The sequence below is a fragment of the Poecilia reticulata genome, linkage group LG13, assembly GCF_000633615.1.
Source record: "Poecilia reticulata strain Guanapo linkage group LG13, Guppy_female_1.0+MT, whole genome shotgun sequence".
Classification (NCBI taxonomy): domain Eukaryota; kingdom Metazoa; phylum Chordata; class Actinopteri; order Cyprinodontiformes; family Poeciliidae; genus Poecilia; species Poecilia reticulata.
In genome coordinates this window covers 15779580-15804098 of record NC_024343.1, presented here as the reverse complement: position 1 = coordinate 15804098, position 24519 = coordinate 15779580, and the positions used below count along the sequence as shown (strand labels likewise).

Below are 24519 nucleotides of genomic sequence, written 5' to 3'. Positions count from 1 at the left end.
TTTTTCTGTTTGTTTTCTGTGGGCCATCTTTAAAACAATAAACAGACTGTTGACTGTTTATTTAGTCAAAAATAAAATCTGGTTTATTTTTTTGACTTTAATACATCAAGACAAATAAATCTGCATAGGAATACTTTCAAAGGCTGTTACCATTAATTGTCTGATGCATATTTTATTTCTTCATATTTCACCTTGGCATCTTCAAAGTCTGCTCGCAAATGCATAGAAAAGTAATGCTTTTTTAATTTTTTTTTTATTTTATTCAGCACCATATTGCAGCAAACTACAAAGTTGCGTTCAGTTCTAATCCAGTTTGGTTCATTCAAGTCAACCTATTGTATTTTAATTATTTTAGTTTTAATAAAAAGTTCAAAAAGGAATTTAAGGAAGGAAAGTCTGTCTGCATCCAATTTTTCCTCTCGCTCTGAGCATATGTAGGCGACAGACTTCGCCATCCAGCTGCGCATATTTCAGAATGCGTTTTATGCTTCAAGTGGATGCTGCAGTAGCTTGACTGGCATCCATTAGAGTGTTGGTGGGGAGGTGACACTTCGGTGAGCGTTCACAGCTCCAGATGCATCTCGGCTTTAGATTAGGAGAGTTGATGCATGCCTGTCTGAGAGTCCTCAATGCTGAAATAGACTAAAAATGGGGTCAGATGATTTAGCTTCAGCTTAGTGCTGATCAATGAAGCTTCTATACTAATTCCAACATCCGGAAGGAAAGAATCTACTTGCAGAAAAAACCCCAAAGGAAATGAAGAGGATATGGGGAAAAAAAAAAACCCTGACTGGAATCGAAAATGCCCTTTCTGCTTGGTCATCTGTTGCTATTCTCTCCGTGGGCTGAAGGCTCCTGAGCTAGTTATTTGTAACATCGAAGATGCTCCCCTGCCATCGGTTTTAACTCGTCTGACAGCGTCCAGCTGGCTTTCGAAAAGGGCAAAAATTGAGCGGACGCTAATAATTCCCGGTAAGGCCTCAGAGGTGAGCCGTTTCCCCTGACCTCTTGGCGCAGAGGTCTCACTCACGGGTGCTGCAGAAAATAACTTCAGTCAAGGGCCCCCGGTAATCCAGCTGCATTGCAAGCAGGATCACAAAGGCACTGTTTGGAAAAGTGGGGAGGCAAGCAGGGGGGCGACTATTAAGTGTTGGACCACAGAGAGCCTTTCTGCATTAACATCTTGACCTTGACAATTGGATAAAAGGTGGTTTTGCTTCTCCAAACAGCTTTAACAGCATATGGGCTTTTTAAGGTTAAGCTAAGCTATTTTGACCTATTGAAATAATAGCGTCTCGTTTCTTCTCCGAGCATGAAGCGACAATAAGAAAATCCAGTTTTATGTATCAGCAGAAGTCCCAAAATAGATGCTTTTATTTGTCCCTTTTTAGAGAGGTCACACGCTGACAAGTCAGTTTGCCAGAGGCTTTGATGTTCTCTCCTGATTACATAATTATGCTCTGGTGATGTGTGGTCTGTTCAGCTGGCAGCAGAAATCTGTGCCATCTTTGCTGTTTAACCTTTAATAAAATCGGGACTGGAGATTGACAGAGTAGATTGTCTGAGTTGGTGAAAATCAAGATAAGAAAGAATATCTCCTGATTGCAGGTAAATTTCCCCAAATAACTGCCGACTTTTCTCCTCCTCTTGACTCGCACAGTAATGAGCCAAGGCAGCGATAACTCGGATAAAAGAAAAGGAGAAAAAAGAAAAAAAAAGAAAAATATTTGCTATCACAACAGTGCCTCGAGGAATTTTATTAAAGATTTAGACGGTGGTTGTAATAAACCATTTGTAAAATCCAAGAGAAGTGGACGAAGGGAAAAGTGATGAAGGTTAAATCGATACAAGGAAACTCCGGGGTCAGTGGATCTCCAAAATATATTGGTATTGTTCTAGGACAAAAAGATTTATTTTCAGCACTTATTTGCTGAAGTGATGGAGCATAAGGTGATATTAAAAACCAAAAAGAAACTCATAGGTGATACAAATAATGCTCCTTGCTATTAGGATACATGGGATTTGAAGATCTTTCTTTAATATATATATATATTTCAGTGATGATGCTGGTTGCAATTGATGCTCACCATTTTCGTTTTTCCACAAACACAAGGTCTCCACCGCTCTCTGAACTTAAGCATCTCGACCTCTCGAATCAATTTCATCTGTAGACATCAGGGGCGAGGAGCGTCCTTGAAATTGGACAAATATATTATTAGCATGCACAACACAAATGACTCGATCTTGGCGACACTCGGAGGCTTCTGCTGTGAAAACCCACTGGAGGTTCTTTCCACCCTCAGTCATCAGCGTTTAAGGACGTTCTCGTGAAAATGAGATCATTGAAACGGGTAAATAAAATCTACAACTCCTTGAAGAACCTTGGATAATGTGTTTTAAGACATTTCGTTTTGCTTTGAGCTCAATAAAAGTCTCTGTGAAGTGAGTTTGAATTGAAAAACAACAACCTTCCAAATACTGCATCCAAGCAATCTAGTAAAAACACCTTTTTGTACACGTTGCTGCGATGCTGTGATTTGACGTACTGTGCAGCTCTGGAAGCAAAACAAAATTTTGCATGCTCCTGCATGAAGAAAAATGCTAAAACAGCTGTTAGTTGCAACAGTGCAGCAAGTTTAACATCAACCCTTGGCTCAGAAGGTGGCAACCAAGAAAAAAACACTTGACAATTGCTATCATGAGAAACCAAATGCCTTTTGGAAAAATGTATTTTATGGTCAGACAGATATCTAGCTATCCTTTAACGAAAGGAGTCAAACGAAGACTTTCAATTTTAAGAACATTGCAGGGCTGTGTTTTGCTCCTCGTTGTACTGATCCTTTGCAAAACGTGGATGACAAAAAAAATTCCTACCTCTGAAATCAACAAGTGAGAGGCTGGGCCTTCATTTTTAGCCGTTTCATCTGGACAATGATATCAAATGCACATAAAGTAGTTTTGGGGTGGATAAAGCAGGCTGACATTAAGCTTTCTTGAATGACCTTTCCAAAGGCTCAACCTTAGCCCTGTTGGAAATTTGTCGACTGCACTTTAAAGCCGAGTTCTTGACAGAAAACTGACCCGTTTCAATTAAAGGGGCAGTAACATGTATTTTTCTGGCACATGGTGCCATTTTATAGCATGTTAACATGTTATAAAAATGCTGTACATGCGACATTGACCTCTCTAAGAATCTCCTAATCTTTTCGACACGTCCCCTTCAGCAGGTCATCACAACAATGCCTCCTTCTCATTAGGCCAGTAACAACGCTTGTTAGGAGTGATGGACTGAGAAGTAGTTCAAGTTCCTCAGATGTGCAGATCTCCCAGGCATTTAGTCGCTCCTCCAAAGCTGAGTGGGAGACGGGTGATTTGTGAGACTGAAGCCCAGCTTGGGGACTGCAGCTCCAAGGAGGAGCTTTGGGTAAATTGGTGGGGCTTTGTGAGAGCAAGCATTTAGACACCACCAGAGATTCCCTCAAACATTAAAGAATCAGAGCAACACTCCAGGTGTGTTTTTGATGAGGGATTAACATTGCAACATGATAAAAATCTAAAAAGAAAATCAAATCTTACAAAATGCCTCCTCTCGATCTTTAACTAGACCAGTTCCATCAGAACCCTGCAGAATCTCGCTGATGGCTGCAATAAGAGTTTGTTTGAGATGCAGCTCAATGGGTGATATTTGACAGATCCTACTTGGGGTGTATGTATACATTTGAGCCTGTCTTTGCAGTTTTGTGACCTTGTGTGGATTGTAGAAAATAATAAAAAAATTGCCTGGATTAAAAAAAAAAGAAGGAAATGAATAAAACTAATTAATGGAATTTTAACCCTTAGAGAGAGAATGCAAACTTCTGATAAATGAATCCAACTGCCTTGCAGAGGAACGTTTTTTCCTTCCCTAAATGCTAGCAGTCTCTTGCTTCTATGCTTAAATATTGCAACCCACTTACCAGTCAGGCAGCACAAATTGTGATTTGAAACCTCGCAAACTATTACTGTTATTTAAATGCTCCCATCAGCCCTATTGCTCATTCCTCCTGTCTTGAAATACGAGTAAGATGCATTTAATGGCTTGTTCTCTTGTGCTGAGTGGAATATAGCTGCTCTGTTATTGTTCACTCTAAGTTGTCCAAAGAAAGTGAATCAATCCCCTGTTCCCTTCATCTCATTCCACATCAGCTTTCCAGCTGAGAGACACATGAGCTTTAGCACACGTAGTTCTAATCCAGGCGACGTCTCGCTCTACGGCGGCTTTCAGAACTGTCACAAGCAGCTAAGAGTTTGGGGGCAGACCCACTCCGACACAATTTCTTGGTTAGCTGCTCCGAATTCATGTCACTCGACTGTTCTTCACTGCTTTATCTCTTGTTACCCACGCTCGGTTTTTCCCTCATCCTTCATGTCTTCCGATCTCTCCACATCCACTGGAAAAGAGCCAGAGCCATTAGCCTGCTGTCAGTCTGACGGGAGAGGAGGATCCGTCCTGTTGGCTGATGCAAAATGAACACCACCACTTGGCCGCTCAATTCACAATACAGGCGGACCTTCGGGGGCGGAAGGTAATGCAGCACACGCAGCCAATAAAGGAGTGTCCGCGCGCATGCAGATGGACACCAAACAACACCACCTGACACACTGACACAGCACTGCTGCACTGGTGCGGCACTGGCCTGATTCAGAGCTAATGAATATTTACCAGCTGGTCATACCACGTCTGAATCTGCAATGGCTCGCAGGAGAGGTGTTAAACCTCTGGTGGCTAAGATTCGTAAATCAGTCTTTAACACCAGCAGCTGTCAGGGTGAAGAGTTTACTCTGGAGCTCGCATGCAGCCGTCCTCTGAGCTAACATTTACGCACGTGTCACGAATGAGGTACCTGATACTGTGGACGGTTAATCTTTTATCCCCATTTGGCTCTCTGACGATCACAGAAGAGTGGCAAATGAAAACTGACCCCTCGTGCCACAGGTTCAGAAATATTGGGGATATATTTTGAAAATATTTTGTTTCGATAAGTCACTTCTTCCCCACTCCTCTCCTCAGCAGTGACGTTTTCTCTAAGGAGCTGCGGTGCTGTCAGGCTACAACGGTACTGTAGCGGTACAGAATTGACATTTCTTTCTCGCAGAAAGGGTGCACCTCCCAGAACATAAAGAGAATAATCCTCAAGGTTTTCTTGTTTTTTTTCCTCCTGCAAACATACAGCAGTATGAGGCGTTAAATTTTCCTCAACCATGGAAGCATTTTTCTGTAATATTAAAAATTTATCACAATATGTGCAACGGTTAAAGTTTTAGAAGAATGGGGAAGAAAAAACATCGTCAGCTATAAAATAAAAAAATGTGGGTTTAAGGAAGTGAAATGTTTTGATTCTAATTCATCTAAATTATTAGTGAGCTTGGAGCAGCTAAGTATTTGCTCATTCCCATAGCGTAAAGAACATTACATTATTATATGTTAATGTTGATACTTAAATGTTAAAAAGCTTCGCCTTTATTTTAAAAACGCATTGCTCCTCCAAACTGATTTGTTTTACATGTTTTCAAACAGATGCAGCTCAGTCCATTAGAATATCACTGAAAACTCTACTTCGATTAAAATGACAATGTTATGAAATTATAACACACAGAGGGACATGTAGAGATATTAAGTGTTTTTTTCCCCCTTTCTGATATTCTGATGATTGTGGCTTAGAGCTACTGAAAACCAAAAATGCAGCTTCTTAGTAATATGAATATTATATAAGACCAACAACGACACCAAAAAGATTTTGCTAAGTAAACTCAAAAGTCTGTACGCTACAGTATATCCACTCATCAGTGGTCAGGGCTCCTTTTGCATGAACTAGTACTTCAATTCAGTAGAGTTCTTCAGTTCATTAATCTGTGGTTGTGACCTTTTTAGGAAACCTGAGTTGTTTTGATATTGGCTCTTAGCTTGTCTGCATTGTTGGGTCTTGTGTTTCTCACCCAGGGCCGGCTCTAGCTATTTGGGGGCTGAAGGCAGAATGATGTGGTGCCCCCCTACCAATCTCTGCACCCCAAACTAAGTAAATTTAGGTACATTTCAGAATAGTATTTATTTAGTCTATTATTATATATCTTGATCATGGTCTTGTTTCAGTAAAAGCATGTAACCCATTGAGATTTTAGCACAAGGTTGCAGTTGGCCTTGGTCTCAAAAAATGGTTTTGAGACAAAGGCTAGTTCTAAGACGGAGTCCAAGAGAGACCAAAACTTTGAAAATGTAGTCCTAGACTGTTGAGACAAAGACTAAAAAACAATCCAGCCGGTATTCTGACTAGGCCAATAAAGACTTTTCTGACATAATGTCAGTAGCAGCCTGACATTAAGATTGCGACAGCATTACCCGATTTCCTGGATACGTCCGTTGGTGTTTAGGCACCTCCTCCAGCTGCAGCCCATGTCTTTTGAATCTCCCCCAACTGTCTGGGTTGAGCTTCTCTTTAAAATCCTCTCAAAGCTGTGGCTCCTGCCTTTGTGGCTTACTCTTCTGGTGAATTGAGCCAGTGATTGCTGTTTTCCCAAAGCTCATAGAGCACAAGGTAACTGTAGCATTAAACCTTTTAAATTGACCTCATGACGTATCCAAATTTTCAGAGAAACTGAATTTTGTGTTTTCATTGGTTGTAAGCCGTTATCAAAACATACACAAACTAACTCTTCACATGTAACAGTCTGTGTTGTGATTCATTAACTCCTCTTTTCAAATGAAATGACTTGAAATGAACTTTTTGAATGATCGTCACTTATTTAGCTAATATAGCTGTTTTGTGATTAAACTATAAGTACAAGATTGATTCTTGCCCTTTTGCAGAGCATAAACATCACAGGTTCGCAGCTGAAAAAGGAAAGCTGGCGCCAGAACATCTGTCAATAGAATAAACCCCTGAATGCTAATGACGGAAATTGCTGACAGTCCATGTTACAATTCAGTGGCAGGTTTTATTCCATGCAAGCACGCCTTGCCATTTTCCTTTAATCAATACACTCGCAGCGAAGGAGCCAGTCACTGACTTCAGCATAAACGTGTCATCCATTGAGAGCTGCATCTCGGTGAGGTGACTGTACCCTTGTCCTGCCATGTCAGCGTCAGCAGCCTCGCTCTCATCCATCCTCCACAGACGTGGTTGCAGTTCATTTGGGATTCAAGGCTCTGTCAATAACGTCTCCAGCAGCACGACTGCATTCTGCCTAATTACTACAGGCGCCTCTGTCATGTGAAGTTTATGCGGGGTCAGATGAAGTCATGCTCACTTGAATCAAATCGGTCTCAAACAGCGGCAGACTGACACGACGCAACATATTAACATATTAAGATATTAAGGAGCACATTTTTGTTTTGCGTAGCTGATTATTCGTTGGCACTTTGGCAAATTTGCGTGTGGCTCTTAATTGCACCTCAGGAAAGAAAGCATGTGCTTCAGCATGCGTCATTAATTCGTCTGCTGCTGTCAAGGTATCTGTACCGCATGTCATATTTTCTGCTACTGTTTGCCGTATTCCACCCATCATTGCCATCTACCTCACGCCAGGGGATTTAGAGCTCTTTTAAAAAAAGAATCTGACTTTGGATAGATCAGATAAAGTTTCCGGCACTGCATTTCTCCACAACAAACCAAACTTGCTCAGATATTATTTCATTCCTCTTTCCTTTTTAACGCTGACTTGACATGGTTTCTGCCCCCGTTCCCTGATTTGATGTTTGTGTGTGATGCTACGGTACAGTGAGTTTATGGATTGTACTGAATAATCAGGTTACTTCCAATTTTCTTTCTTTCTTTCTTTCTTCCTTTTTTTTTTTTTGGTCAAGTAAGACCTCAAGCAATGTCATGATAAAAATAAAGAAAATGTCTTTCTTTGAGACAAACGAAACAAAAAGAGAAACTCTCAGTGGTTCTTAACCTTTTTGAGGTACCGAACCCACCAGTTTCATATGCGCTGAACCCTTCTTTAGTGATAAATAAAATATGTTTTTTTCCGCCGAACCCCTGAGACCAACTCACCGAACCCCTGGGGTTCGATCGAACCCAGGTTAAGAACCTCTGCTCTAAGTGTTTGCCTAGAGCTAAAGAAATATGAAACACTTTTTCAAAATAAAGTGTTCATATTTTTAAAGTTACTCTTATTGAAACAGTCATTTGTCCTACAGCAAGGGAAAATTCCAACAAGGATTGTTACTATTAATGCAGATCCTATATGTTTAAATTTCTCTGTGTTAAACCCTTCTAATTCACAAGCTCAAGTCCAAATACCCTTACCCTACCAGTATTTTGCACCTCTTGATAATTAGCACATATTTTTGCACACTCGTGAAGGCAGACATTGCATCCTCTTCAGTTTACTGACACGATGCCGTCTCCACTTTGTGTGCATGTCAGGTTTGCACATTGCTGTCGAGTTTGCACCTGGGTTTGTACATGCAAAACTTTTAAAAGATGAGGCCTGGAGTTTCTTACTCCTAACCACAGAGTGCATATCTTTAAATTAAATTTTTTTTACCAAGGACAAACTTCATATTCAAGTTGCCATCAATGCTTCAGAACCGGTGTTTGGAAAATAACAAATAACCGAATACATATTTGGCACGGCACACTGTTTGTCACCTAGAACACATTAAAAATTAATATCAGCTCTCAGTCTGCATTATGAAATACAAATATCCTATTCCATTCTGGCCACATATTGGTTGTGAATGGTGGAAATCCCTTTATTAAGTCCCACTTGAAGCATGCAATTATAGATTTTTTTAAATTTTTTTATCTGTAATTGGTGACGATTTACTTAACATGGTTCACTCTTATGCACTCTTTTGCATACCTGTTGAAGTGATTGTGTACCTTGCAGCAACTGCTAATAATCCCTGTTTTTTTCCTGAGGTTTAATGTAAACCTCCCTGCAGGTGACTCCAAAAGATTAAAATCGTGGTGTGGTTGTAATCTAAACACAGCTGAACTGTACAATTGGCCTTGTCACAGATGTAAGATTCGCCAATAAATCCGGTTAAAGTGCAGGCACGCTGCACTGGCTTAACAGTGTTGCTTTATTTATTTAGGGAAGAACACTTGTTAAGATCAAGATCTCCTTTGCGAGTAAATCCCGAGCATGAAGATTATTGAGCGAGAAGATGGTTGGAGGGAAGATTTCATCACTACGTTCTCATGTGACGAAAACGTGCCTTCGTCCTCTCCCTCCATGCAAACTGCAGCACAAAAGGTTGTTTTTGGTTAAATATGTACGTCTCTTATGTCTTTTATCAGACTGAGGGTTGTGCAAATTATATACTACGGCTTCTAAACAAGTTTCAGTGTGAAAAGTCTGTCTTTACAGTGTTGAAGGAGTGACTGGATGTGCTGAAGAAACAGGCCCATTTTTATATCGAGGACAGACTCAGGAAGTGAACGTGGAGTGAATAAATGCGGAGATTTTGTAAAAACAAAACCCCAAAAGAGAACGCGCCTTATTTTCGTTGTGTTTGAAGGGAAAGCAAAATGTAAAGTTAACTTTTTTTCAGCTTTAAATCACATAAAAATGCTACTCCCTCATTGAAAACATACCTGTAGTGTTGCCTTCATGCTTTTATACGTGTTTGAACAATCACCGAGTCTCCTGCTGCAGCCATTCTGTGTCTAAATACTCGCTCAGCCATTTCCCCACACGGCTCCACCAGACTAGCGGCAGCAGCAACTAGCAAACACCTGGTGGAACAGAATAACCTCGCCTCCTTCAAGGAATGACTAGGAGCTTAAAACGTCTGTAAGAATAATTAGAATTCAACACGTGTTCCAAAGATGTGCTTTTCTCTTGCCGTCTGTGTGTGTCTAAAACCTTTGAGCAAACGTCATAAAGAATTGTGAGGTTTATGAAGGAAAATCACACGGTTGGAGCAAGCAAAGAAAATCAAAGCGGCAGTGCTGTAATCTGAATGCAGTGTACCTTGAAAGTGGAAAATGCCCAACAAAAGAAATGAGAAAACAAACGAGCAGGAACAGAAGATGATATTTGTGACTGAATTGTGAGAAATTTGTGCATGAAATGTGGAAAATGTACAAACAAAACCAACTTTAAACACTTATCGGTTTTTGTGGATGAAGCAAAGGCAGTTAATGTTAAGTCGCTTTTAGCTGTGAACATACAGGCTCTGTTTGGAGCAGATTTTAAATAAAAGGCACCCTTGTTCAGCCCCAAATCCCTCCCTCGGTTGTTAAATTTTCCTTTGGTAAAACACTGGGACCCAACTTTAGCCTTAAAACTTTCCAGAGTAACCTTGATGATCAAAGTGACGAGTAGGAAGATGTAATCGCAGAGCAGTAAGGAGATCACAGGATTTTGGACAGAAAGGACAGCTTGAAGACAGGTCCATGGTTAACACTCCTTTTATCTGAAGGAAGCATTGAAGCCATCTTTCATATTGAGAGATTTGTGCCTGATGTAAAGGTTGCATTACAATTTCCGCGTGTTCTGCAGGAAAAGCAGGACGACTGGGATGAAGGACTCGTAAGTCACAGTCGTCTGGTGAGACACTCCTGTGTTTAATTGCACGAGTGCCCCGCATACCTGAGAGCTTCAGAGGGACACAGGTTTGTGATTAAGAAGATCACTCTGACATTAACTGCAGATCCATCATCCCGAACGATGCGGCATGCAATACTTGACGACCTGATGAGTGAAAAAACGGTTTACTAATTTTGAATTGCCGCTTCGTGGTGCAGATGGAGATGAGTAACTTTTTTTTCTTTTTTTTGCCCTTTTACTAAAACGTGAAGACGCATTTCTTGGTGGTTTTAAGTTCTGCCAAGCAGTGTTTGTTCAAAGAACTTTCAAAAAAGTAGCTTTGTGAGAGGAAAGGAGGCTGGGGTTGAATAGATTTTTCAAATCAGGGATTTTACAGGGAGAAAGGCTCCCAGCAAGTGTGAATAAAAGTCCTGGAAAATATCACAAGATTGAGACGGCAGTGGGGTTAACAAAAAATAAATAAATAAAATAATTCAGTTTAAGCACAAATATTCTCCCTTGTATCTTTGAGTTGTTTACATTTCAGTGTATTATGGTAAAAATTTCACCAGTGCTTGTTGGCAGATGACTGAGCATTTGTGGGTTCTATGATTCAGTTTGGTGTGAAACAACGTAAATTTAGCCGGGTTTTTTTTTTTTCCCTCTTAGCTGTTATAAGAGTGATGTGTCATGATTCGTGTCGGTTTTATGGCATGATTTGAGTGGGCGTACCGAGGGTGGGCTGGTGAGTCGCGGTGACAGATTTTTCTGAGCTGTCCACTCTAATGACTTATAACCTTCACCTTTTTAGTATAGTGTTCAGTGTTTAAATTGACATTTACAGTTCATCCACTATGTTTGTGACTCATCTGTGTGTCAGTGTGGACATATAGTGCTCAATCCATGTGTTTTTTTATTTTTTTTCTTACTGCAAAATAACTGGCGGCCACTCTAAGATCTTAAAAAAAGAAATCAAAGAACCAAACGGCAGAGGTGAAGTGCAGCGCTTTGCAAAAGTAGTCGAGTCATTTTAAACTTGTCCACTTTTTGTCATGCTACAACAACCACGAATTTCAATTAATATGTTGGGGGTTTTATGAGACAGACTAACAGAAAAAAAATAGCAAATAAAAGTATGAAATGTGGCATGATCTTGTACTAAGTCCCCCTTAATCAACCAGTTGTCCAGTTTTCTTTGAAAAATAGCTCATAAGTAAGGGCACAGGCGTGAAGTGCTCATCCATGTACAGAGAGCTCAGTCCTCCACAGACATGTCCTGGGTTTGAGCCCCGGCCTGTAGGCCTTACACACATCTCTTCTCCCTTTCTCAATGTCAGATAAAGACAGGAGCTGAAAAAAAGCTCATTGGTCACGTTGGACGAGGAAAATCTGTGTCGTATTGCTGATTCTCAATTGGATTAAGTTTGGAAATTGACTGCGCAATTCAAACACATAAATAATAGGGGTCCACTGATGGCAGTTTTCTGGGCGATACCATTTTTTTTTGTCTGAAATGTTGCTCAATATTTCAAGAAAGTTTCTGAATTGGCAACAGTGGGGTGACTATTGTTAATTGCAAATGTGCAGACATGACCTGGTCGGCCGGTTTGTCAGTCAAACCTCTCACGGGGAAAAAAAAACAGTGTTTTTTTTGTGTTTTTTTTTAGACCTTTGGGTTGATAACACGGCCATGTTTTGGTAGGTTACCAGTCGTGCTGTACTCCTTACAGTTTCAGATGATGACCTGAACAGAGCCCTGTGAGAAGTTCAGTATTTGGGATATATATATAGCCTGACTTTAAACTTCTCTACAAATTTAGATTGGACCTTTCTGCTGTGCTCTTTGGTTTTCATGTGGTTCTTTTACCTCTATAAAAACCCTAGAATTTGTTACAGAAGAGCTTTATGTATGTCACGATGGACTCTTACAAATTAGGAGATGGAGTAGGAGGGGGGGGGGTAGACAGAAACGCACACTTCTTAAAAGCAAACAATGACATTTTTCGTCCACTTTTCTATTATGCACTACTTTGTGTTAGCCTTTCATTAAATCCCAATAAGCTGTGCTGAAATATGTGGTCGCTACATGCCAAGAAGTGTAAAAGTTAAAGGCCGTTTACTTTTACAGGGCACTGGATGACCGCACTGCCCACCCAACAACCCCCTGAGATCTTCAACCAAATAGATGTGAAAACTGGATTTGCTTTCTTTGTAATACTTCAATGAGATGAAAACCAGTAAGAAATTGTTGTTTAAGCAACACATTTTTTGTGTCTACTCCGTTTTTTTTTTCTTTCTTTCTTTCTCTTTTAAACAAAACAACAATATCAGCTGAATAAGTTGGGTGTTGAAATATTCTTTCAACACCAACAAACGACTCATACCGGTTGCAGCGACGTGTCACACGGTTAACTTTCTTGCCCTCCCCCCCCCTCCCCCCCCTCCCGGTAAAAACCCGTGTTCTTATTCCGTATGCGGACCGCGTCCGCCTCCTGTGATGGGTTTATAAATGCAAGAGTCCGGAGCGTTTTCCTTTTCACGCCCGGTCAGTCTCTGCGTGAGGAAGGCACCGAGCATCCCCTTTTCTGACGGAGAGAGAGAGAGAGAGAGAGAGGGAGGGAAAACGAGAGAGGGAAAGAAGGAGAAAAGACAGACCTCACCCGCACCTTAGTCTGCTCTGAACCTTTCTACCGGACCGCAGTGGATGGATCAACAGCGCAAGATGTGAAAAAAAGGGGGAGGCTTTTTCTTCTTTTTTATTTTTGGCAGGCTGCAGAGTGTTTGATCACAGGAGCTTCTTCGCGCATAGAGAGGGATCAGCTGCCTCGCTTTTTCTCTGGGCGCTCTTCCCTCAGCGGGGAAGTGGGATGCGGGTTACGCAGCATCACCGGTGCCGTCGTTGCAATCATCCTCACAGATACACCTTCCACTTCTTAAGGCCTATCAGATTGTGAACCCGTGGAACAATATATTAAAAAAAAAAAAAACAAAAAAAAAACAACTCTTTAACCGGTGAGGAAAAGGGGGGGCTCGTTTCTACTGGCGATAAAGAGAAGAGGGATATTTTTCAAACTCCTTCGGATGTGATTCCTCTCCCCCCCGCACACCTGCCCCCCGTTCTCTCCCCCCCCCCCTTTCACTCCTCCGCTCTTATTTCTGCCTCTGTCCCGTGAAAGCCGGAAAAGATCTGATCACCCAAAAAAAAAAAAAAAAAAAAAAAAAAAAAGAAGAGAGAGATTTCTCAGGACCGCTGTTGATCTTATCGCTATCGCGTTTAATCTGTCCATTTCTCTGTCCGGAGAGTGTCGGTGGTGGAGGGGGAGCTGCGGGAGATCCAGAGACCCGAGGAGGGGAAATTGAGTTACTCTGCAATTACAGGCTTTTCTTGCAATTCAACGTGAGTTCTGCGAACCGAAGCGCACAAACCCCGCGCCAAAGTGAGAGGGAAATTGATTTTTAAGCCGAGCAAAGAAGGCAGCAAAGGTGAGTCTTTCTTTTTCTTTTTTTTTTTTTCATTTGGGAATGCGCGGAGTTTAAAAGAATGTCAATTGCCTAAGATTGACTCAACGCAAATGAAGCATTTTGGTAGACGTCGCTTATTCGTGCGGGATAAGTTTAGTAGTTATTTACAGTGCAATTGCCAATTAATGGATGACTGAAGCTGTTGGTTTGTCACCAGATTTGAACTGCTGGGATTGTTTGCGTATATCTGAGCTGCTACAGTTGTCTTGTTGTGCGTATCTGGCCGTGCGCACTTTGTTGCGTGTTGGGCAGAATGGAAGCCGTCCTTTGCGCTGCGGCGACAGGAGAGCGCAAATCATTAAATGGAAGGAGGCAGAGAGGACGTCTTGGTCGTGACGGATGTTGGGAGGGCGCACGCAGAAAGTGACACAGATCGGACTGTAAATTCATTTCGTGAGTGATGAGCAGCAGATGTGTGGCGCATGTTGATGTGACGCTCTGCGCATAGGTGGGAAAGTGGGACTTTTCTTTTTTCTCCCCCCTCAAAACACAGATGCACAGGAGGTGTGTGCGTGCGTGCGTGCGTGTGTGTGTGTGTGTGTGTGTGTGTGTGTGTGTGTGTGTGGAGGGGGGATAGACTGGCGATGTTGTGATGACAAGTGTGGAGGGAGTATATATTTTTGGCACCACCTTGTGGTTTGGTCTGCTCCTTTTTTTTGCTGTGTTGGTGGCATCTACAGGTTACTGGTGTTATTTATAGCATGATGAGCCGACAGACCCACATGCAGTCATTATGATGTAACGGTATGTTTTTTCATTAATCTCCCTTATAATTTCTTTTTTCACAATCAAATATACCTTTTTACATTTTCTAATGTTTCGTGTGGATTCGTCTGTTTTGTTTTCCACTTTTGATTCCAACAGTAAATCTATACTGATCCAAATGTCCTTGTTTGAAAATTAGTTTTGTTTGCTTAATATGTTGAAAATGAGGAACATCCATTGCTGTCTCCACCTGTTGAGAGCCATTTCAGGGCCTTTTTTTTTTTAAGTAGAAATGTTGCTCATTTTAAAAACACAAACAGCTCAGGCTGATTTCTTGCTGAAAAACACTATTGTAAAAACACATGCCAGAGTCTCAAGATGTGATTTGTAGATATTCAAGTCTAGCAATTATTCCTACTGACGTATTGTTTGCTTCATCTGAAAACCTGTGGGATTTGCTAATAATTTTCGTACTGTTAACACTAATTCCAAAGTACAATGTGTTGCTGGAAGTATTTGATCATCTGCTTTCAGTCGCAAATGAACTTGAAAGACGTCCCATTCATAATCCATGTGCTTTGACATGTCGTCTGTGCGTCCTTCGGAGCTACAGCAGCTTCAGCTCTTGCGGGAAGGTTACCCGTAAGGTTTTTAGGATGGCAGGGATGAGAATTATTTACCTTTTATTCCAGACACGTACATGTGGTTTCAGACACTGATGATGGATGAAAAGACCTGGCTCAGGCTGAGGTCAGGAATCTGTGCAAACCGGTCATGTTGTTCCAGCCGAGACTCGTCGGTGTCTTTATGGAACTTTCCTTGTCCTAGGTTCGAATCCTGGAGTTTGCACGTTCCTCTCATGAATACGTGGGTTCGTGTTGGCTTGGCAGAAACATGACTGTTAGGTATGCATGGCTGTTTGTCTCTGTGTTGCCTGTGTGATGGACTGGTGAGCTGTCCACGGTGTTACTGCATCTCTCTCTCTCTCAATGAAAGCTAGAGAAAGATGCCAGCCCTGCAAGGAGAAGTGAGTATGGACAATGGATATTTGGACAATGTAGTCTGGCAACTACCAACCAAAGCGTCATACCCTGAATTGTGACTGTTGTAGAGTCCAGTGGAGGTGTGCATTACAACTATGCATTGAACCTGAAACTTTGCAGTGCACTAAGGCTTGGATGCAGCTGCTTTGCAATGGAAGCTCATCTCCCGAAGCGCTCTATGCACTGTTGTGGAGCTAATCTGAAGGCCACTGGAGGCGTGGACGACTGTGGCTATCAACTACATCCTCTTTATGATGCCACTAACGGTTGACTGTAAAATATTTGGTGCAGAGAAAATTTCACAACTGGATTTATTGCACAGCTGGCATCAGGCCACAGTACCACAATGGAAATCATTGAGCTACTGAAGTTGGCCCATTCTTTCACAGATGCTTGTAAAAATAAGTCTGCACGCCAAGATACTGGATTTTATACACCAGTGGCAATATAAGTGATTGAGACACCTGTTTCAGTTCTTTGGATGGCCAACGTGGTGTTTTCTATTTTATGCCTTCAAACGCAGCGGTAATATGTCCACAATGGTAGAGATTGTATAGCAGTATTTCTGTCACAGGTTTAATGAATGCTACTAAATTTCTGATTGCAGCTTTAAGTACTTTTTTTAGTGGACTGTCTTCATATGTAGCAATTTTTCAGTATCAAAGTTGGAAAAATGACGACTCTTTTTGAAAGTGGAAGTCAGAAGTGACAGAGCAGCCTCGAGGTTTGTATTCAGTATAACTTCAAATGTATAGAAAGTCAAAGTTACAAACTATTAATTAGTAGTTAATTTTGACATTTTTGTATCTGTTTAAATCAAAGGCACGCATTTCACTTATGGTAGCTGGCAAAAAAAAAAACATGGTAAATCCTTTCAGTTTTAGCGCATGCCAGGTTGTCACTGGTAACTTATTGCGCACAAGTGCCACATTAAAAATTATAACTTATGTAAACTGCATACTGAATAAGTGTCTTATTGCTTTTATTTATGTGCAGTCAAGCGGGATCAGCAGGTTAGGCTGTTTGAAAGATTGACGATCGACCAGAAAACTGCAATCAGTGCAACATTTATCCGCTCTTGTTGTATTTCCAACTGGGATCAAAGGTGTGTGTGTCTGTTTATTTGATACGTTTATGAGATTGCTATTTATTTTGAGTGATTGTTTTTCATAATGTTTTGCGGAATTGCTTAGGATATGAATTAATAAATTAAAGAACAGCCTCAAGCAAAAGCACAAGGGCTTCACCAATGTATTCCTAAGGAGAGCACTTAAGTGCCGTTATTTAAATGCACAGCCTGCTTAATATTGATAGGTGATTAAGAATCCATATAAAACCATTGTCCTGCTTCTGTATTTCTTCTGTCTGTTTTAAACATTTATGCTTTCGAACTTTGCAGCATCTATCTTATGTTAACCTGAACGATTATCAACAAATGCCGAGTCCCGTTCCCTCTCCAGCCTCGTCTCTCTGAGCACTCCTCTTTCAGGAAAACACGGCTAAATGTTTGCTTTCCGTTTGAATCCTCATGTTGAACACAGGTGATTCAACAGCCACCAAGATGAAGACACTTTCTTTTCCCCAAGAATGAATTGTAAGTGATGCAGTACACTGATCAAAAACGTCAGAAGGAAGATAAACTACCTGCATGCATTCGTCTTTTCTCCTGAGGCGTATTCTGAGACTTTTTTTTTGTTGTCTATTTCTTAAATCTTGGTGCCACCCTTGTTCACAAGGAGGCGCTCTTACCCTCAGAGATAGTACTAATATTAACAGAAGTCAACAACGATGCATAAAACAACACTGAGGTATTAGCATAATGACTTTGGCTCAAACAGTGTTTGTGATTTGGATGAACTCCAATCATTTATTTTTGCTCCAAGCACAGTTTTAAGATCATTTTGGCAAATCAGAAGGTTTTTTTTTTAGGCATAAAAAATAGTAGGATGATTAAATCAAGAATAATTTAGTGCTATTTTTAATTTTTTTTTTTGCAGGAACATCTGTTCTGGTCAGATTGTCAAAACAGAAATATTGTGAGATGACAAGTGAAATCCTAGCTTATTTGGGTCTCCTCTCTGGTGATTCCGCCCCTGAGCTGTTTTTGAAAAACCGACCTGATGATAAACAGTCTCCGGTTGATAAATCGAGACCATTTCCATGACTAATATAAACAGGCCTCAGATGCTCTGCAGGCTGTTTTTCTTCTGTGTTCGGTTTTTTTTCTTCTTTTTTTTTTTTTACTTAAAAATGCATCTTCAATACACTTTGAAATCTAGAAATGTTTTTCTTCTTGCCACTAAAAGGGAAAAAAAGAGCAACGACTAACGAAACAATGTTAGCGTTTGCTACATTTTAATGTACGCATGATATGAACCGTTAATATTGCAACCTTACTCTGCTATTAATCAATGGTCATTTTTAGTAATGAAGCTCTATTTAAATTCTTGCTGAGGGTTTTTGACTGTAGCGCTTCGGATAATTGTACATTGGCGATAGTATGCTGGTCTGTTTCTGTCAAATTCTACTCTATCAATCGCCCTCACCCGTTCAATAACGTTAACCGAGGTAGATTTATTTCAGTCTGATTTCCAGTCCTTGGTCCTGGTCATAGCTCAGACAAAAAGGTCTGAATTTTACCCACGTTATTTTTAAACAAACATTTATCGAGCAAGCTGAAATCTCCTTCTGTAAGCCAAACACTGATTAAAAAAGAAAACTTTTTGAGTTTTTCCTGAGCAAGTAACTAGGTTGGACTGTATGCAAATTGTTTATGGTATAAGCAAACGTGAAAAAACAGAACAACTACTATAAATATACAAAATGTGTTTTACACAATAATGTATTTGTTTGAAATAAGATATTTAAACATTCTGCCGCTTTAGCAACTTTTCTATCAATATCCATCTTTCCCAAACTGTGATACAAGTATCACTGGTGTCAAGTGGACTATGTCTGCTGGCACTTAGAAGAGGATCAGTGGTTTGCAGGTTAACAAAAATGATTCCCAAGACGATCACAGTGAGTGCACACGCTTTACAGACCAAAGCTGCTTTAAGGGAAAGTGCAGGACTGGAGGTTTTAATGACCCATGTGGAAACTGGAGTGGCTGGAAGTAATGCATGTTAATACAAATTATCCCAACCGAGCTTTATTCCTAAACTGGACCAGTTTAGTTTGATTCCATAAAATTTACTTTTAGCTTGTTGTCAGTTTAAGAAAAAAAAAAAGTTGAAGAAATTGATAAATCAAGGAAAAAAATAATACTGATTTAAAGATCAGGGTGTCACAGTTACTCTGAGGGAAAAAAAACAGCAATTCTTAACTCGGTCATCTGAACCTGATCGCAGTGTGGCGAGAAGCATTAAAGCTGTGAATAAAAATCAAGGTTAATTCAAAGAAATAATTGGTTTCTGATCTCTTAAATATTTCTGAAAACTTCTTTTTGTTTTGTTCTTTCGACTAGTTTTAATAAACTCAGAATATGACAGTATGGTGATATTCATTTACTCAAACAGATCCCTTGCCCACAAATATTCAACTCGGAGTCATCTTTGCTGTATTTTCCTACTCTTTTCCTTAGGGGCACAATGAATGACATCTGTTTCAAATGTTTTAAATTCACTAAATCACTATTTAATTCATTAGGAGGCAGAAGTCGAAATCAGTCAAACCAATATCAATCCAGCATCGCAACTTTACAACCTTTATCTGCTGGATTAAAGTGGATAATCTGTCAAAAATCTTAGGCAGTGGAGTTTTCACTGCAGGATTTCTACTCTCATGTCACTGCTGAGGCCTCATGGCTGCTGCTTTTTAAAAAAAAATGTTTTCTTTTGTGATGCTCTTGGTTGTTGTTAAAAACACTTTTGGATTGCACAGCTCTGCTAGGTCAAACTCGGTTCCTCCAGCAGTTTGAAAATCACGTGGCAGCGTATCTTTGTTTCAGCTCTGATCTGGGTGAAGTGTTACCAGACACTTGACCCATTGGCAGCCGTTTGCTCGTATCTGTGCTTCAGTTTACCCGGCGTCTGGTTTGCTGAGGTTTGCAAAGCAAGCTCTGCAGCTTTAATCGAGCACAATGGAGCAAGTCAGAGTGACGATGTCAATTAATTTAAACTAAATGACAGATTTTCCAGCAATTTGTGTTCCGTATGGGTCTCACTGTGGAAGCATTTTGTGTTTGTATGTTAGGTTTGTTTATTATTAATTTAGAGTTGGCTAAAAGATGTGTTGTGTTAATGTTTTTTAAACGTATTAAAAAGATATTGAGAGATACAACATACAGTACTTCAGGTCTTTTACCGATTTGCAGAGTGAAAAAAAAAAAAAAGCAGATGTGTGTTTCTTGGCCTCATTTCTGGAAAATCCTGATGCATCACCATTCAGTCTTTATAAGGATGAATATGTATGATTATGATAATTAAAGTAGCCTCAGTTGAAAGAGTTTGAATTATCATAATTTGTAAAAGGCTACATGATTATTGAAGAACAAGTAATTGCAATTAATGCAGGAGCAGTTTTAAAGGACGACAAAGGCCTCTTTTGCTGACAGAGTAACTTGTTTACTAAGCAACATATGAATCACACCTCTGGTTAGAGTTACCATTGCTGTCTGAAGTGTTGGATCTTTTATAAGCCTTGTAATTTCCCCTTGTATGTTATCTGCTGAAGTTGGTACGACTTTTTTATCCATTGATTGAATTATCTTCAGGTATCTTTTTGAAGATGCCAGGAAGGAGGAACAAGGCACTAAACACAGTCCTGTGTGTCGTTTGGGACGGCAATACTGCTGACAGACAGCACTCTGCTGCAGGCTGCAAAGTGCAGTTTAAACCTGCAAGACGACTTGACAAGGACACCATTATGCAGAAGACTAAGGGGGAGGAGCAGAAAGCTCAACGAAAAGTTGGTTTCAACCAACATCCAGATGAAGATTTTGGCAAATATAGTATTTAACCGTTGGTGTTTTGTAATGTTTGTGAGTCTCATTGACTTTTTTTTCAGAGACTGACATAGTTTTAATGATAGATACATATAGATGTATCTATCACAAGCCCTCTGATGCAAAATGGCACATTAACTCAAAAATGTTAAGCTTAAGTGTCAAAGAAGCAGGCTTCTCACAAACAAGCATGTTAGTTTGAATCTATCCAATGGAAAAATCAGTGTAAGAATTGAACTACATGAAAAACTACTTTGTTATAGTAAAAAAAAAAAAGGGTTGTGCTGTGGTGGCGCAGGGGTTAAGCACAACCCATGTATGGAGGCCTCAGTCCTCGACGCAGCCGTCACAGGTTTGATTCCCGGCCTGGCGACCTTTGCTGCATGTCTTTCCCCATCTCTCATTACCAACTTTCCTGTCAATTAACTATCAAAGGCCACTAGAAAAAAATAATATATATATATATATATTTTTTTGGTAAAATCTCGATTGACAGTGGCAGAGCGAGCAAATATAATATTACAGCAGAAGCCGTGTGCGCTGACAAGAAAAACGAAGTAAGATTCATGGTCTCATTGCATTCTTGATCAATTGATGGATTGGACATGGGAGCTCAACTCCCCAAAGTTGTGAATGTTAACTAGCTGCCGTGCGTCTATCCTTCAGCCTTTGAAGCGTACGCACCCAGCACGGTTCACACACGGCAAAAGCAAGCCATTTAGTCAGTTACATTTTCTGGGGTGTATCTGTACAACTTGACTGATTTATAGTACTCTGAGGGTAAAATCTTTTTCTGTGCGATGTTTTGGTTTAGTACACAGGCGAAAAATGGCAGAAAATCATTGTACAAAATCTGATTCTGGGTGGTAAGAGTTAAACAGGTTCTTGGCAGAACGCATCGGCTTTTTGTGTCACGTTACCTTTCTATGGCCCAGGTGTGAGGACAATGCACAGTAATGCCAGGTCGTGGCCTTTAGCATGCCTGTTTGTGCCTCCTCATGGTTTTTTATCTCTTTTCACATTTTTCTTGCAACAACACAGCCGTCTGTGTGCTTGGTGCCCCTCTGGGGAGCGGTTTATTTGTCTGTCAAAGATGATCCATATCCACTGCACAACCTGTCAAATGTTTAGACAGTGATAAATGAGAAGGAGAATAAGTGCAAAGCAAGCTGGCATAGATAAAGTACTTGAAGGGATTCAAGTGGTGGTCAAGGGAAAACAGAGAACCCAGACGGACACGGCGTACATGCAGCGCGCATCGTGACTCCCTTATCTACCTGAGCTAGCGCGCGGTCTCGCTCTCTGCCGGCGCGACGTTGGTTAGAAACGCTAAAAGAGGAAGCCGCTTTGAAACAGAACATTGAAGTCAAACGTTAGCATCACCATAAAAAAAAAAAAAAAAAAAAAAAAAGCCAGAGCCAGTATTTTAAAGCTATAGCCCCCATGCCTTGGGTTAAATGGCGTGAAAGAATTAACAGGCTACTGCTGATATCATAAGATGTGACAGCTGTCGGCACCAAATTCACTCATTTAATAAATGTTAAGTCTACATTCCCCAGCACAGAGTGAACATATTAGCTGCCGGGTTAATGTGAGCTCGGTAAGCATCAGCCCCAGTTATTCTCAGCTGCTGAATGTCATGATAAGAGACAACAGTCAAAGTTACTTAACTAGACAGATCTCCTCATCAACCGTTTAGTCCTTTATGTTGCATTTTTTTTTGCAGATTGGTTGCCGCCTCCTAAATCATGCACAAGTACATTTTGAGGTAGTTGTAACATTTTATCCAGATTAACTCGTGTTAACGTAGTCAGAGCACGATTTACTGCATGCTAAATTATTTCGCACAAAATCCACTTGAAGATGAAAGAAACCTGAAGACGGCTCACCAGAAGATATTTATTAAAGACCAAACAGGCAATTAATCTTATCAAGTTAAATCCACGACATTAAACCCGTTTAGAGTCTTTTTATGACTGATTTTATGACTACTGAAATTTATACGCATTTTTAAAAAAATAACGTTATTTTTTTAAAAATGCGTGTAAATTTCACCAGTCATGAATTGGATTTGGCATACAGTTTTTTGGTTTTACCTTTTCAAATGTTTTTGCACTGCCAAAACTACATAAAATATTGAGAAAAGGCCAGAAGCTAAAAGCAACAACTACGTTAGAAAAAGAAGAACCTCAGTATATCACACTGCAGAGACTCAGTTATGCTAACAACAATGCACAAAGCACAACTATTGTAATAAATAAAGTACTAAATATAGTTCAGACAGCCTTGAAGTGCTAATTTTGAGTGATTATTTTGTCCTGTCCGCATCTTCTGTGATTCCTCTGTGTGCTGATGTTGGCAGCATTTTACATCCTCGCTGCTACAATCAATCTCTCTTCTCTGGTAAGGCTACTTTGTCAGGAATATCTGCAGGATTCCTATTGGGATGTAGAAAGTGGTCTTGGAGACATGATTAACCATCATGTCGCCGGTTAATTGGTTCAAAATAAAACTGACCTAGAGTCAATTCAAATTATTTGCTTGCTTATTTTGCTCACCCTTGCTGAATATTGGCCAGTGACTAGTGAACACTCTTAAAAAGTCAGTATGCATGTCCAATCCAGGATTTATTTGTATAAAAGTCTTTATATTAAAATGCTTTTATTAGACTCCATTTGTTAAATTGTCTCCTCTTCCCATTAAGCAACGGTAAAATGTTTAACCAAATATACAGTTTTGAAATTCACATTTGTTCTCTAAGTTGGTTTTGCAAAACCCCTGACACACGTATACTGCTGAGATATCTGGATAATTTGATACCCAAAACTTTTATTAAAGTTTCCTCCAAGTGTTTCTCTGCTTTAAACATCTAACAATGTAAACATTATACAAGGAGTGTCAATAAATACAACAAAAAGAGCATCTTATGACCACACTCTATTAAAAAGGTGGGACAGACGTTCATTACACAAAAACATTAGTTGTTTGTTTTTTGCACACTTTTAAATTACTTCTTATTTTTATTAAATAAGTGCTCAATAAAGCTTATTCTTTATTGAGCTATTTCCTTTTTTATAACTGTCCAGCTGTTGGAAAAAAAGATGCCAACTTACTTTAAGTGTCCCAACAGGCTTTCTGCCATTGTCAAAGACTGTAAATCCAACCCTGGCATCCTTACAGAATACATTATGCTGAGTCTCATGTTTGACTTACTCCCAGCTGTTCCTTATGTTCCTGTTCAGTTTCAGCCGTCCCCATCAGTCTTGTAGCAACAACGCATTAAGGATCATTCAATTGAAACCAGGTGGGTTGTAGCTTCACAGAACATCTTTTCCTGCTTGTGTTTAATCTTTTCCATTGAATACTCACTCAAAAACTAGCTCTGACTCCTGCCCAATGTCACAACTGACTACAAATGAGAATCTTTTCTACATTAGTTTGCTTTAGACTTTCTGCCTTTCAACCATGAGTTTAAATCTAATCTTCTATTTCTGCAAAATAAATAAATAAATAAATACACTCAATTAGTACTTAAATGAACTTGGTTGATTACGATTAGTCTCCATGATCTATGTGCCTGTAACTGTGTGTTGACAGACGAGTCTTTAATTTATAAGCAGTATGTGTGATACAGCCTACACCCATTTTTAGAGCTCTTGCATTGCAACACACATTGACATAAATGCCCTTATCAATTTCCTTTTCTTACATCACATGACTGCTTGTTTCACAAGCTGTTCTCACAGCGGATCGCAGCTGATAATCCATCTAGTGTGTGCACAG

At 40.1% G+C, this 24519-nt stretch overlaps 1 protein-coding gene across 4 annotated transcripts in view; it reads left to right on the top strand.

Moving 5' to 3' along the window:
* The first annotated feature begins 12985 nt into the window (after positions 1 to 12985).
* grik4 (glutamate receptor, ionotropic, kainate 4) overlaps positions 12986 to 24519 on the top strand; it is a 347487-nt gene continuing 335953 nt past the window's right edge. For 3 of the 4 annotated variants that reach the window (XM_008425649.2, XM_008425647.2, XM_017308265.1), the window contains exon 1: positions 12987 to 14004. The gene's annotated coding sequence lies outside the window, so the exon portion shown is untranslated. Of the gene's footprint in view, positions 14005 to 24519 lie in introns of all 4 variants that reach the window. The other variant, XM_017308264.1, reaches the window with a different exon arrangement.